Source organism: Canis aureus, chromosome 5, assembly GCF_053574225.1.
Source record: "Canis aureus isolate CA01 chromosome 5, VMU_Caureus_v.1.0, whole genome shotgun sequence".
NCBI classification, from domain to species: Eukaryota; Metazoa; Chordata; class Mammalia; order Carnivora; family Canidae; genus Canis; species Canis aureus.
The window spans coordinates 21978073-21992799 of NC_135615.1; positions in this window are offsets into that span (position 1 = coordinate 21978073).

Consider the following 14727-nt stretch of genomic DNA (forward strand, 5'->3'; position numbering starts at 1 on the left):
GGATCTCCAGGTGGCAGTCCCCGTCTGCCTGCTACCAGGAGTCAGCTGCCACCATCTGAGCAGGACATCGTGTGTAACTCATTGCCCCCAAAATACTCTTTGCTGGGAGTAGATGTAGAGAAGAATCCATACTCTGTCGACTGAAAGGCAATGTCTGAATATTGGAAAGGAAGACCAAGGCATGTGTTGTAAAGAAGAAAACACACATTAAGAAGATGGAATGTGGACCAATGTAACTGTTATAAGAGCCACAAGCCCCCAGATGTCCACACTGAGGTCCCCTTGTCGCAAAGTGAAATGTCAAAAATACAAATACACTAATTCAAAGGGATACATGCACCCCTATGTTTAGAGCAGCATTATTTACAGTAGCCAAACTATGGAAACAGCCCAAGCATCCAAGGGAAGATGAATGGATATATAATATATCTTCTGTGGAATATTACTCCTCCATAAAATAGAATGAAATCTTGCCTTTTGCAACAATGTGGGTAGAGAGTATAACCTGAAGCGAAGTAAGTCAGTCAGAGAAAGACAAATAAATACCTTAAGATCTCACTCATATGTGGAATTTAAAAAAAATAAGCAAAGGAAAAAAGAGAGAGAAATAAACCAAGAAACAGACACTTAACTATAGAGAATGGATGGTCACCAGAGGGGAGGTGGGAGGGGATGAGTGAAACAGGTGATGGGGATTAAGGAATGCGCTTGTTGTGATGAGCACCAAGTGTATCGAAGCGTTGAATCACTATATTGTGCACATGAAACTAATATAACACTGTATGTTAACTACATTGGAATTAAAATTAAAACTTGGCTTAGGGGTGCCTGAGTGGCTTAATTGATTAAGCAGCTGCCTTCAGCTCAGGTCACAACCTCACAGATTTGGGATGGAGCCTGCATTGGGTGCCCTGCGCAGCAGGGAATCTGCTTCTCCCTTTCTCTCCCTCTTCCTCTGCCTCCCCTCCCCCCCGCTCATGCATTCATGGACAATGTCTCTCTCTCTCTCTAAAATAAATAAATAAAAGCTTCTAACAAAAAACTTAGCTTAGGGGCACCTGGGTGGCTCAGTTGGGTAAGCGTCTGCCTTTGGCTCAGGTCATGATCCCCGGGTCCAGGGATTGAGCCCTGCATCAGGCTCCCACCTCAGCAGGGAGTCTGCTTCTCTCTCTCTTTCTCCCTCTGTGTGTACTCTCTCTCTCTCTAGCTATCTATCTCAAATAAATAAGTCTTTTTTAAAAAGTTCTAAGTGAAAATAGGAAAAAATAAAAGATGCATGTTAAAAAAACTTAGTTTAAAAAAACTATTTGCCTTTACACTAAAAACAAAACAAAAATGGGTGATGGGGTTCCTTCCTTAAGGAAAGGGAAGAAGGGTGGCTCATACCATGCTATTCCTACCCTTCCCCATTTCAGTTCCAACACCCAAATTCATTGGCATCTCAGGGATTTTCAGTGGCAGCCCCCACAGCAGTCTGATCCTTTCTACACAGGAGCTCCTTCAAGAGTTCTAATATTTTTTCTCACACTTCAGCCCCACTCACATGTTCAGGGCATGGATAGAGCAGTTCAACACCATATCTCCTCGGCCTGTAACCAATTACTGCAAGTGGAGAGGGAAGGCTGGTTAGGACACCTCACTGATTTTAAGATTACCCATTGTCTCTGCTTCATGGCTTCCTGATCATCTGTTCTAGAACATTAAGCAGAAAGTCATAAATGTTATTTTAACTGCAGTCAGATGACTAATAGAGACAGAAGAGAAGCAATTACTGAAAGGCAAAGGCAGTGCTGATTCCCCCCCGCCCCCAGCCCCCGGTCCCTGCTCGAGGCCAGGCCAGTTTGGCAATGACTCTGAGGTCTCTGAGTATAATTCTTCCTCGAATCAGCATTCATCAGACTGCTCTGAACATACTTCCCTACACTCATTTTTATTACTTATTTTAATAGTCAACTGTGTCAGTAAAATCTCATCTAAAAGGAATAGACTAAACATACAATTTGTTAGGGCAACCAAATGAAACAAAAACAATATAAATGACATTCATGTAAGAAATGATAGAGAAAACATCTCTGCAAATGTGTGCTTAATAGAGGTTTTGTAGTAAATAGTCAATGCAAGCATCATTCAACTGTCCCTGTGACAATTGCTGTTTCCAGGTAATATCCATGGACATTTTAACCCTCTGCTGGCTCACCTCACCATGTAGTCTGTCTGGGGGCCTCTTTCCCTCATGCTCAGAAGCGATGTGCTCAAAGCTAACACATTTATTAGATTGAACTAAACAAATGATAAATGTGAAAACCAATATTGAAAGGAAATTATATAGTGGATCGTTTGTTCCTTGCTACTTCTCTGCTCCCTCTGCCTGGAGCGTCCTTCCCTTGCTCTCCACCAACTGCAGCAAACCCCTGCTTGTCTCCCAGAATTCACATCAGGCTTGGCTTTCTTGGAAATACTGTTCTTGCTGCTAGCCCACTCCCCTTCTACCAAGAATACATCAAGCCTCTTGTTATCCATCAGAACTTTCTGTTCACTCACATGACAGCATTTTCCTGGGTCTCCCCTCTTCTGCTCTTGTCTCCTTTGTACAGAAGTAGATAAAGTCCTAACTTTTGCAAGGAATATTGTATCTAGGGGCACCTGGGTGGCTCAGTGGTTGAGTGTCTGCCTTTGGCTCAGGTTGTGATCCCAGAGTTCCAGGACTGATTCTCACATTAGGCTCTCCATGGGGAGCCTGCCTCTGTCTATGTCTCTGCCTTTCTCTGTGTCTCTCATAAATAAATATTTTTTTTAAAAAAAAGGAATATTGTATCTAAATTCTCTACCTCTCCATTATCCATTTTAACTTCTCTTTTGTGTCCCTGATTGTTCTAGTAATCATTCTATTAGCATCTTACATCATGTTATTGGCCTTTACAGCAATCTCCACTACAATCTAGATTGGTGAGATGTTGGATTTGCTTATATGTCAGAGGTCAAGAGTGAAGAAGGACAAGATGAAGTAGAAGAAATAGCTCAGAGGAAGGGAGTTTCCCTACCATTTCAGCAACAGATATTACACCTAAAAATGCTCAAGCGGATTAGTGATCTCCTACAGCATCTTATCATCGATCGTTAATGTAGGGTGAGTTCTCTGTCCCCTGGTGCAGCTACCATTGCCTCATGCTGGAGAAAAAGTCTCCCATGATTTGTTAAGACATTAGTGATCCACCTGAAAGAGATTTCATCTTAAGACCAGGAACTTGAAGGAAACATTTTAGAGCCAGAAAAAGAAAAATGAGTTTCAGGCATGCAGAGAAAAGAACATGAGTAGAAAACAAAGTCAAACTTCCTTGTCAACTCATTCACTCAACAAATGCCTGTTGAGGTGACTCTATGCTGATTTTTGAGTCTTCTTTTTTTCTTAGCTAATGTAATTAAAAGCACTGCTAATTTTGTTTGTTTTTTGGAAAGACTAGTCATTACTTTCAATGTTATGGTTTATTCTGGTCTCTATTTTATTTATTTCTGCTTTTTCTTTGTTATTCCCTTCCTCTATTGAATTTCAGCTTTCTTCTTTTTCTAGTTCCTTGTGGCATAATGTTGTTTAAATTTTTTTTCTTAATACAAGAGTTTATAGCATACATTTCATTCCAACATCTGCTTTTGCTGCATCCTGTAGCTTTTGAATATTGTGTTTTCCTTTTCTTTTGTTCTGAGACATATTTTGATTTGCCATTTGATTTCTTAATTGGCCGATTGTGCAGTAGAGTGTGTTGTTTAATATTCGCATATTAAATATTTAATATTTACATGGTAGATTGTGCAGCTTTGCTTTATTGTTGATCTTTATTTTGTATCATTGTGGTTGGAAAATGTACTTGGTATAATTTCAGTCTTCTTAAGCTTGTAACATTTGTTATGTCTCTTTTTATGTGATTTAACCAGGGGATTCTTCTGTGTGTACTTGAAGAAAGCATGTATTCTATTTTTCTTAGATGGAATATGATATATATATATATAAATATATATATCTTTTAGAATCATGTATTTTTTTTTTTTTTTGAGAGAGAGAGAGAGAGAGAGTAAACATGCGAGCAGAGGGAGAGGGAGAGAGGGAAAGAATCTCCAGAAAATTCCTCACTGAGCAGAGTCTGACACAGGGCTGGATCCCATGACCCTGAGATCATGACCTGAGCCAAAACCAAGAGTCAGTGGCTGAACTAAATGAGCCATACAGGCTCCCCTAGAACCATGCATTCCAAAGTATGCTTCAGGTAAAAAATGTACCTGTTGAAAAAAAAACACCAAACTTTAACTGAGCATACTCAGTTAAAAATAAAGTGTATCAGTGGGGATGTGGGTGGGAGGATGGGTAATAGGTGAAGCGAATTGAGTATACTGATCATGATGGACACTGAGTAATGATGTATAGAATTGTTGAATCACTATATTGTACACCTGAAACTAATATAATACTGTATGTTAACTATACTGAAATTAAAATAATTTTTCTAAAAGACCGTAAATATACTGTTCTTCATTACATCTCTTTACTTCTCTAAAAGGCATAAGATTGTATAAAGCAATAATTACAACATTTTATTACGCTTATGACAAATATAAATGTATATAGATGATCACAGTGGCACAAAAGAGGAAGGAATGAAGTTATAATGAAACAATGTTTCTAAATTTTACTGAAATTGAGTAAATGTTATTCTGAAATAAACTGTGATACTTTTTTAATATTTTATTTATTTATTTATTTATGATAGTCAGAGAGAGAGGCAGAGACATAGGCAGAGGGAGAAGCAGGCTCCATGCACCGGGAGCCCGACGTGGGATTTGATCCCGGGTCTCCAGGATCATGCCCTGGGCCAAAGGCAGGCGCCAAACCGCTGTGCCACCCAGGGATCCCTAATCCGTGGGGTAACCACTAAGAAAATAACTAAAAATTATGTTTAAAAAATCAACAAATGATTTGAAATAGTAGGCTAAAGATACTTACATTAAAAAGACAATAAATGCAAAAGTGGAACAAAAAGATATGAAACACAGAGAGAGAAAAAAACACCAAAGCAGTGCTCAGAAATCCACCCATATCAATAATTTATATTAAATGTAAAGGACAAGATGCTCCATTCAAAAAATAGAGACTAACAAATTGGGTAAAAGAGCAGGACTGAACTATGTGTTGTCTGCAGGAGACACATTTATGTTCATTCACAAAAAGACATTCAAAATAAAAGGATAGGGTGGAAAAAGACATACCAATTGGATGACTATATTAATAACAGACAAAATATTAATAGACAAAGAAGGAGTTTCATGGTGATAAAAACGTCAATTCATCAGGAAGATATAATAATTATTGATGTATATGCACCTAACAATAGTGTACTAGTTTTCATTTAGTTCACATAAATGAACAAAAGAAAAATACCCAGTTTTCCCATATCTGGACACATGTATATAGGAAAAAATTTAAAATCACATAAATGACTCCCAAAGAGAAGGCTTTAAGAATAGATGACTTATTCTGAATTTGCAGGTTCAGTGGTTTCTAAGTAATGAACTTAGAGTAAACAAGAAAACAATGATTTCTATCATGTGGCAGCCAGAGTGGTATTCAGAATTTAATTTATGTTTCAAGAGAATTTTTTTCCTCCAAGCATCTCATGTTTGTTTGTCCTAAAGAAATCATCATCATCAAAAATCTAGGGGTCTGTCTGTAGTTAGCAGTTGCATGTTTGAGTAATACATGCATGCCTGTTGGTTGTGTGGATGTATGTAACCATTGATGGAGTCCATAAAGCTGGGGAAACAGAACAGTGGTGGCTAATGACAAATGCCAACTTTATATTCCTGTGCCGACATTTGGGAAGTCTTGATATTTCTATGTGTATTTGAGTCTCCTGCTTGTTTTAATTACGTTCATCTAATTCTAAGTGATGCATGATATCAAGCATGACCGGGAATGGAAATATTTCTTTGTGGAATTTTTAAAATCTTGATTGCTGCAAGGAAAAGTCCTTTAAGAAAACACAGAATCTTTCCAAACGTAGAAGAGATTCCTGTAACTAAGACCATTCTCAAAATGAAATAGTATTACTGTTGGCCTATTTTCCCCACTCCTATTAGTCATGATGATCCACCCCGAAAAGGACAGAAATCAGAGAGAATGCAAGAAAAGAGTGCAGAAAACAACGGGTGGGACCACAGAAGTATTTTTCATGTCTTGGTTTGTGAGAGGAAAGAGCTGTTTATTCAAAATGCTGCTTCAGGGGACAGGAAAACAGAGAGGAGAACACCGACCTAGTGACCTCCACGAATTACTGGCGGTAGCTCGGCCTCCCAGCCTGGTCTGCAGGAAGCCAGTCATCCAGACTCCACACTTCCAGTCCTAATCAGAAGAGGTGATGGGGCAGGCCTCGAGTGAGAAAGGCATGAGAATACTATTAGCCACATTCAAAGTTCAGGGCAACTGTTTCCTCCTAGAGCATTCTGAGAGCAGCAGGCAGAAGCTCGGAGGCCAAGGGGCCAGGGCTGCTGCCTCAAGGATTGTGAAGCAGAGAATGTTGCTCTTCTCCCCAGGGAGATGGATGACAGTGGGTGGTCAGCTTTGGCTCCAAGCACTGGATTAACAGGAAATCCTTTTTTCTGGGTCACTGAGTCACTGTGTCTTGGAATCACTTGCCAGACAGGAATCTTATAGTCTCTTCAGCCCTCAGGTAAGACCACCTTGCTCAGTCTAGGACGTTAGCAGGACATGATAGCCACCAAGAACTGTGCTATATCGCCCCCTGCTGACCAGCCCCATGACACACCTGGGAAAACGACTGTGACACAGCGAAGCTATCCCTATGAGAGATGTCATGTCACTATCAGTAGGACATGTGTTTCATTAGACTTACCCCACGGTTGAGACTATTTTGCCCTTATCCACTGATACTCTCTTTTCTTTTATGATAGTCACAGAGAGAGAGAGAGAGAGAGAGAGAGAGGCAGAGACATAGGCAGAGGGAGAAGCAGGCTCCATGCACCGGGAGCCTGATGTGGGATTCGATCCCGGGTCTCCAGGATCGCGCCCTGGGCCAAAGGCAGGCGCCAAACCGCTGCACCACCCAGGGATCCCTGATACTCTCTCTTAATATCCATAGTGACCTGCCCATGAGAACCAATTGCATAGCACAAGCTATTTTGGGGAACTAAGGGTATATCCTATCCAACCTTGCCTTTAGCTATTGCAACAATCACAAACAAAAGATTAACAAAATCTTACAGGACTTTGAATTCCAATGTGTATCCAGTACTCAAGTCCCCTCTACACAGCCCCTAGCAAGAGTCCATTTTAACTTGTATCCAAATACCTCCAAAGTTACAGTCTTCCTTTTGAGTGTGTTACTTCTGCTTGAAAAGTCTTAATGTTAAGCTGAAATCGATTTCCCTAAGACTTCCACTGGACATTAAGTTCTTCAGTGAAGAAACCATTTCTGTCTTATAAGGGTTGTATTTCACCACATTCCTCCATTTGTCCATAGGAATAGCATGAACAATCTAATCAAATGTTTTATTAAAATCTAAAACTCTGTATCATTCCCTGAGCTAGAAGCCCACAAACCCTGCCACTGAACAAAGTGAATTTGATGTATTTTTTGGATTTTGTAATATATGAGTAACTTGTTCTTATGGAACAGCAGTGAGCACCACTTCCTTCTTTGAGAACTCACAAGTCATTTTTTAAATAATCCACTCTAAAATCTTACCCAGAGATGACATAAAGCTCACTGGCTATAGTCTCAGGATTTCTGAGACTCACAAATCATTCCTAACACATACTTCAACATCATCATTCTACTGAGGAGCCAAACATTTCCACCATCAGAGTCATTTCTTTGGCATAATATGGTGTAAATTATCTGGGAAGCAATCTAGAAATACACAGACAAAGTCTATTGCATACTATCCTTGTTTTCTGGCCAGGACACAAAGCCATTCACTTGAGTCTACCTTTTCAGGGCCCCAAATTGTCCCAAGGGAGGCTGACCTCTGAATAAAGGCTTACAGTTATTTAAGTGACGTTTATGACTTCATTCTTCATGAGAGGCAAAATTGGAAACAACCTAAATGCTTCATATTGAGTGTATGATTAAACAAGGAAAAACTATCAATCACTAAAAACATGATTTTGAAAATAATTTTTGACAGTATGATCCAAATTGTATATGATCACAATTTGTTTAAAAGGAAAAAATGGGGTGCCTGGGTGGTTCAGTTGGTTGAGAGTCCAACTCTTAGATTTTGGCTCAGGTCACGATCTTGGGGTTATGAAATCAAGCCCCAAGTGGGGCTCTGGACTCAGCCCCCTCCCTCCCTCTCTGTTCATGCCTCCCCCACCCCTGCCACTTGCTCAATCGAGTGCTCTCTCACTCTCCCTCTCTCTCTCTCAAATAAATAAACAAAATCTTAAAAAAAAACAATTATATGCAAAAATTATGTTGCTGGTTAATAGAATAACTGTTCCTACTTTTATTTTTTTCAATTTTTCAGACTTTTAAAATATTTTTAATATCAGACTTTTTATCTTCTTATTTCTGAAGGGTGCAGTATTTTAGGATTGTACACATATGGCTGTATCAAAGGGGACTGGAAAAAAAAAAAACAAAGGGGACTGGAGTCCAATAGTATCTCTTGTTAAAACTTGTGTGAAATTTGAAAGTATTTGCTTCTGTGAAGTAGTTTGGAGAGGAATAAAAACAGAGACCTAGGTTTTGTTATAACCTTTTTTAACACTATTCTAGCTTTCAAACTGTGCATATGCCACATTTATTAACAATAAACTAAATGTTAGGTTAAAATTATTTTTAAAAATAAAACAACATGCTTTGTGGGAAATCATTTTTAAAAGTCATGAAAGAAAGGAAGGAAGCTCTCCAAGGCTATTGGCACTCTCATAAAGCGTCAAAAGAGAAAGGGAGAATTACATTTAAAGAATAGTTTGTTAGGCATTCTAGCAGAATCTTCCTAGCATGGAAATAGAAGGCCCTGTTCATACCCTCAAAGACTTTACATGTAGGTCCCCTCAGAGGAAGGTGAAAATAAGTACATAAAATAAAGTGTAAGTTTTAACATATGATAGTATGTTAATGATGACAATCATTAACATGATGACATTTTTAAATGTCTTTTTTACTTAAATTCAATTATTATATAAATTATTATTATAAAAATGATGACATTTTTAAATGTCTTTTTTACTTAAATTCAATTATTTAACATATAATGTTATTAGTTTGAGGTAGAGTTCAGTGATTCATCAGTCTTATACAACACCCAGTGCTCATTACATCACATGCCCTCCTTAATGTCCATCACCCAGTTACCCCATCTCCTTCCCCTCTCCCCTCCAGCAACCCTGTTTGTTTCTTATGATTAAGAATCTCTTATGTTTGTCTCCCCCTCTGATTTTATCTTGTTTTATTTTTCCCTCTTTTCCCCTATGATCCTCTGTCTTGTTTCTTAAATTTCACAGATGAGTGGGATCATATGATAAATGTCTTTCCGATTGACTTATTTCGCTTAGCATAATACCCTCTAGTTCCATCCACATTGTTGCAAGTGGCAAGATTTCATTTTTTATGGCTGAGTAATATTCCATTGTGTATATATCACATCTTTATCCATTCATCTGTCACTGGACATCTGTGCTTTTTCCATAGTTTGGCTATTGTGGACATTGCTACTATAAGCACTGGGGTGCAGGTGCCCCTTCAGATCACTACGTTTGTATCCTTTGGATAAATACCCAGTAACACAATTGCTGGGTCATAGCGTACCTCTATTTTCAACTTTTTGAGGAACCTCCATACGGTTTTCCAAAGTGGCTGCAGCAGCTTGCATTCCCAAGAGTGCACCAAGAGTGTTAAGAAGGTTCCCCTTTCATAAAATCTTTTTTTTTAAGATTTTATTTTATTTATTTATTCATGAGAGACAGAGAGAGAGAGAGAGAGGTAGAGACACAGGCTGAAGGAGAAGCAGGCTCCATGCAGGGAGCCTGATGTGGGACTCGATCCCAGGTCTCCAGGATCAGGCCCTGGGCCGAAGGCAGTATTAACCGCTGAGCCACCTGGGCATTTAACAATGTTTTAGGGTTGAAAATAAAAGGAAAGAGTATATTGGAATGAGTCAGAAACTGTTTTGGGGGAATCGTGTTGGAAGTTGAAAGATACCTATGACTTTGGCAGGAAGAGAAGTGGCACAGAGGACCCCCAGTCTGAAGGCAGAACATGAGCAGAGGCTGGAGACAAGAATGGACAGAGGCTACATGGAATGACCTTGGCTGTTGGGGTGGGAGGGCTAGGATCCCAAAGAGTCACACTGACAAGGCACCACCCATGCTGGGTCCATAAGCCTGGGGGACAGTAAATGTTTCTGAGCCAGAAAGTAATAATAATCACAGTTGTGCTTCAGAAAGATTAGTCTGGCAAATTCTACAGGGAAAATAAAGAGCAGACATCAGAGACGAAGCAAAAAAGATAGACCAAGACATAGAAAAAGCCTGAACAGCAGAGAGGCAGTGTCTTGGCTCCTCACTGGTAGGAGCATTACAACATGCAAATATGTTTCAAAATCACCCCAATTTCTTTCTGTCTAGTTTCTCCTTCTACATCGTCTTCCTCTCTGATCTCGGCTCATTTCCTCATCTCTTCCCCTCCTGCAGAGCCAAGGATATCCCTAACTTTCCTAAGGAAAAGGAGCCATTCCGTCATTCTGTGCACATTTCATTTGCTCCTATTTGGAGCCCAATCTGAGACATAAGCCACCCTCAGAGAGCATAAATGAGTTCCTGGGATCTTTGCAGAGGTGTTCCCTCAACCAGGAGGCAGTTGGGATGGCAGCATTTTGACCAGGCCATTGTGTGCAACCTGCAGATGTCAGTTCATTATTTCCTATAGACCTTCTTTTCCTCTTTTATGTTTTTTGAGAGAGAGGGAGCCCACGCACACAGGAGTACATGCAAGCTGACCAGTGAGGGGGTGGAGGGGGCAGGTGGAGGAAGAGAGAGATGGGAAGCAGACTTTCTACTGAGAATGGAGCCCTATGTGCTGGGGGTGCAACCTCATGACCCTGAGATCATGACCTGCACAGAAACCAAGAATTGGATGCTCAACTGACTAAGCTACCCAGGTGCCTCTTATTTTGAATAATACATTTTTCAGAATTGAAACAATGGGTTCATATAACTTCAGTGAGCGTCTCTTAAGAACTTTGAGTTTAAAGGTTACGTTAAGTGGCTCTTAGGGAAAAATAATAATAAAATCACAGGAAAGGCACTGGATCTCCATACAACTATTGTTTGATTAAGGAAATTACAGTTAGGGAGGCTTCCTTCATAAAACATAGAATTATGAAAACTTCCTTAACTTTAACAAATATAAACTGAGTGGCCTCATAGACTCCAGACATAATCTATCATCTGATCTCCCACGACTCAGTTGATGTTAGGATCCCTCACAAAATGAAGGAACATTAAATACTAACATAGAAAGTGACATAAAAAGATGCGTGCTAAGAAATGATAAAGCAAATTCTTCTTAGCTAAATAAATACAGGGAAATGTTTTCCCTCAGGTCAGTCACAAATTTTACAGTGCAATTTAGCAGAAGTGAAAAGTAGCTCAGGAAAGATTCACATTTAATCTCTAAATGTCCTTCTAGCCCTAACAGTAACTGGCTTTCCAGTAACTCAATGCTGAGCCTGGGACTATAACCCCCCAAATTCCTTCAGTACGAAGTGCCAACTGAATCCCTGTTAAATGGAACTCTTTCCACTCTGTATGCTTCCATGTGGAAGGACCTCCATCAGAGGAACACTACTGGTCTCTGGCCTCATCCATTTACAGTCTCCTTTGCAGTAAAAGGGCGTATATTTACATGCGACAGACATCAGTCCACATTTCCCAAATAAGGAGAGTTCATCTATTATAAGATTATAACCACAGAGGAATCCATCTCTTTCTTTTTCCTCACTCACTTCTTCCCTGATTAAAGTACCTGACCAGTGAATTTGGAAGAAGGAACAAAGCATCCCACCCCATAACTTTCATTTCCTGTCTAGAGACTTGTGTTCTATTCTACTTTCTGGTAATGGAAAATAACTTACCTTGTGTGAGAGCTCTCATTGTGGAGCTGTGCCAGTGCTCTACAAAAAAGAGCTAATTCCAGGTGAAAGTTTAGCAATCCCATTTGACTAGAGACCCAAGCCACCTTCTCCCAACAACTTCCCTCAACAACGAAGGGGGTGTTATTTTATTTTATATGTACCCACCTGACTACTGAGTCTATCTACCAATCAGAGCAGAAAGAAGTACTAATTAGGGACTCCCTAAAATCTCAACGCACAGATAGTAGAAACATTTTTATTGTACCAACATTAATTGAGAGGTGTTGAGAAGGAAAGCAGCTCTTACAAAGATATGGTCCTAAAGGTTTTCATAGTAAAAGCTCACCAAGTATATCTTTGTTTATAATGTCAATTTAGATCAACAACTCACTGACTATTTATTGTATGCAGCATCTGCAGTGCAAATAGAAACTGTGTATGGTGAAGAAGAGAAAGTTATACAGAGATAAGCAAGACGTCCATAATCTACTGAGAGCACAGAGACACACAAATAACCTGGATACAAAACAAACCATGATAAGTGATATAATAGATGTAATAACATTATAGACAAAAAGCTGTGACATTTTTAACAAATAGTGCTGAGACAGTTGAATATCCACATGCAAAAGAATGAAGTTGGACTCCTATGTCACACCATACACAAAAATTGACTCAAAATGAATCAAACATCTAAAACTCTTCGAAGACAATGTAGATGGTAATCTTTTTCATCTTGGATAAGGCAATGACTTCCTTCTGCTTACTGTGGTAAAATAGACACAACATAAGATTTATCACTTCAGCTATTCTAAGGAAGGGGTGCAATTCAGTGGCATTTAGTACATTTATAATGTTACGCAACCATCACCACTATCTAGTTCTGGAACATTTTCATCAGGCAATGGCTTTTTAAATATAACACCAAACAGGGGATCCCTGGGTGGCGCAGCGGTCTGGTGCCTGCCTTTGGCCCAGGGCACGATCCTGGAGACCCGGGATCGAATCCCACGTCGGGCTCCCGGTGCGTGGAGCCTGCTTCTCCCTCTGCCTGTGTCTCTGCCTCTCTCTCTCTCTCTCTCTGTGACTATCATGAATAAATTTAAAAAAATTTTTTTAAATAAAAAAATATAAATAAATAAATAAATAAATAAATAAATAAAACACCAAACATACAAGCGACCAAAGGAAAAAATAGATAAATTGGACTTCATCCAAATTTAAATTTTTTGTGCATCAAAGGACACTATCAAGAGAATGGAAAGACAGCCAGCCCACAGAATGTAATAAAATATTTGCAAATCATGTGTCTGATAAGGGTCTAGTATTCACAACATGTAAAGAACAATTAAAACTCAACAGTAAAATAATAACACAAATTTTTCAATGAGCAAAGGGCTTAAATAGACATTCTTCCAAAGAATATATACAAATAGCCAAGAAGCACATGTAAACATACTTAACATCATCAAAGAAATGCAAATCAAAATCACAATGAGATAGCACGTTACATCTACTAGGATAGCTATACACAAAAAAGAGACAATAACAAGTGTTGACAAGCATGTGGAGATACTGGAACCTTCCTACATTGCTGGTGGGGGTGTAAAATGGTGCAGCCATAATGGAAACAGTTGGACAGTTCTTCCAACAGTTAACACAGAGTTACCATATGACCCAATAATTCTACTCCTAAATATATACGAAGATAATTGGAAACATATGTCTACAAAAAAATTTATACATGAATGTTTACCCCAGCATTATTTATAACAGCCAAAAGTGGAAACAATCCAAATATCCATCAACCAATGAATGGATACATAAAACATAATATATCCATATAATGGAATATTATTCAGCCATAAGAGAAATGAAGCCCTGATTTAGGCTACAGTATGGATTAATCTTAAAAACATTACACTAAATGAAATATGCCAGACACAGAACACCTTATTTTTTTATTTCATTCATATGAAGTATCTAGAATAGACAAATAATAGAGACAGAAAGTTGTGGTTGCAAGAGAATAGAGGAGGGTCGGATGGAGAGTGACCACTAATGATAACAGGATTTCTTTTGGGGGATGGTGAGAACATTTTAAAGACAAATAGTGATGATGATTGCACAATTTGACTATACTAAAAATTGCTGAATTGTGCGCTTTTAATTATTTTTTTTTCTTAATGCCATGAGGGAACAAAAGAAAAGAGAAACACAGTGGAGCAAAACACAAACAATTCCCAATGGCCCTACAGGCCAGAAGCAAAAAAAAAGTATAAATTAAAACCAAACACATTACAGTGATTATACTGATATTCATCACTAATAAACTCTCCATGTTTGGAATTTTATTCTAATACAAACTGTTTTTCTTCTCAAAAGATCTTTTGCAAATGAGTGACTCTTTCTAGGCCCATATATCAGTATACCTCAGTCTATCATATGACCAACTACCATTTAGGTAATTTAAAAAATATACTCTCATAAATATAATTAACCGGGCACCCCCGGTGGCGCAGCGGTTTAGCGCCGCCTGCAGCCTGGGGTCTGATCCTGGAGATCCAGGATCGAGTCCTG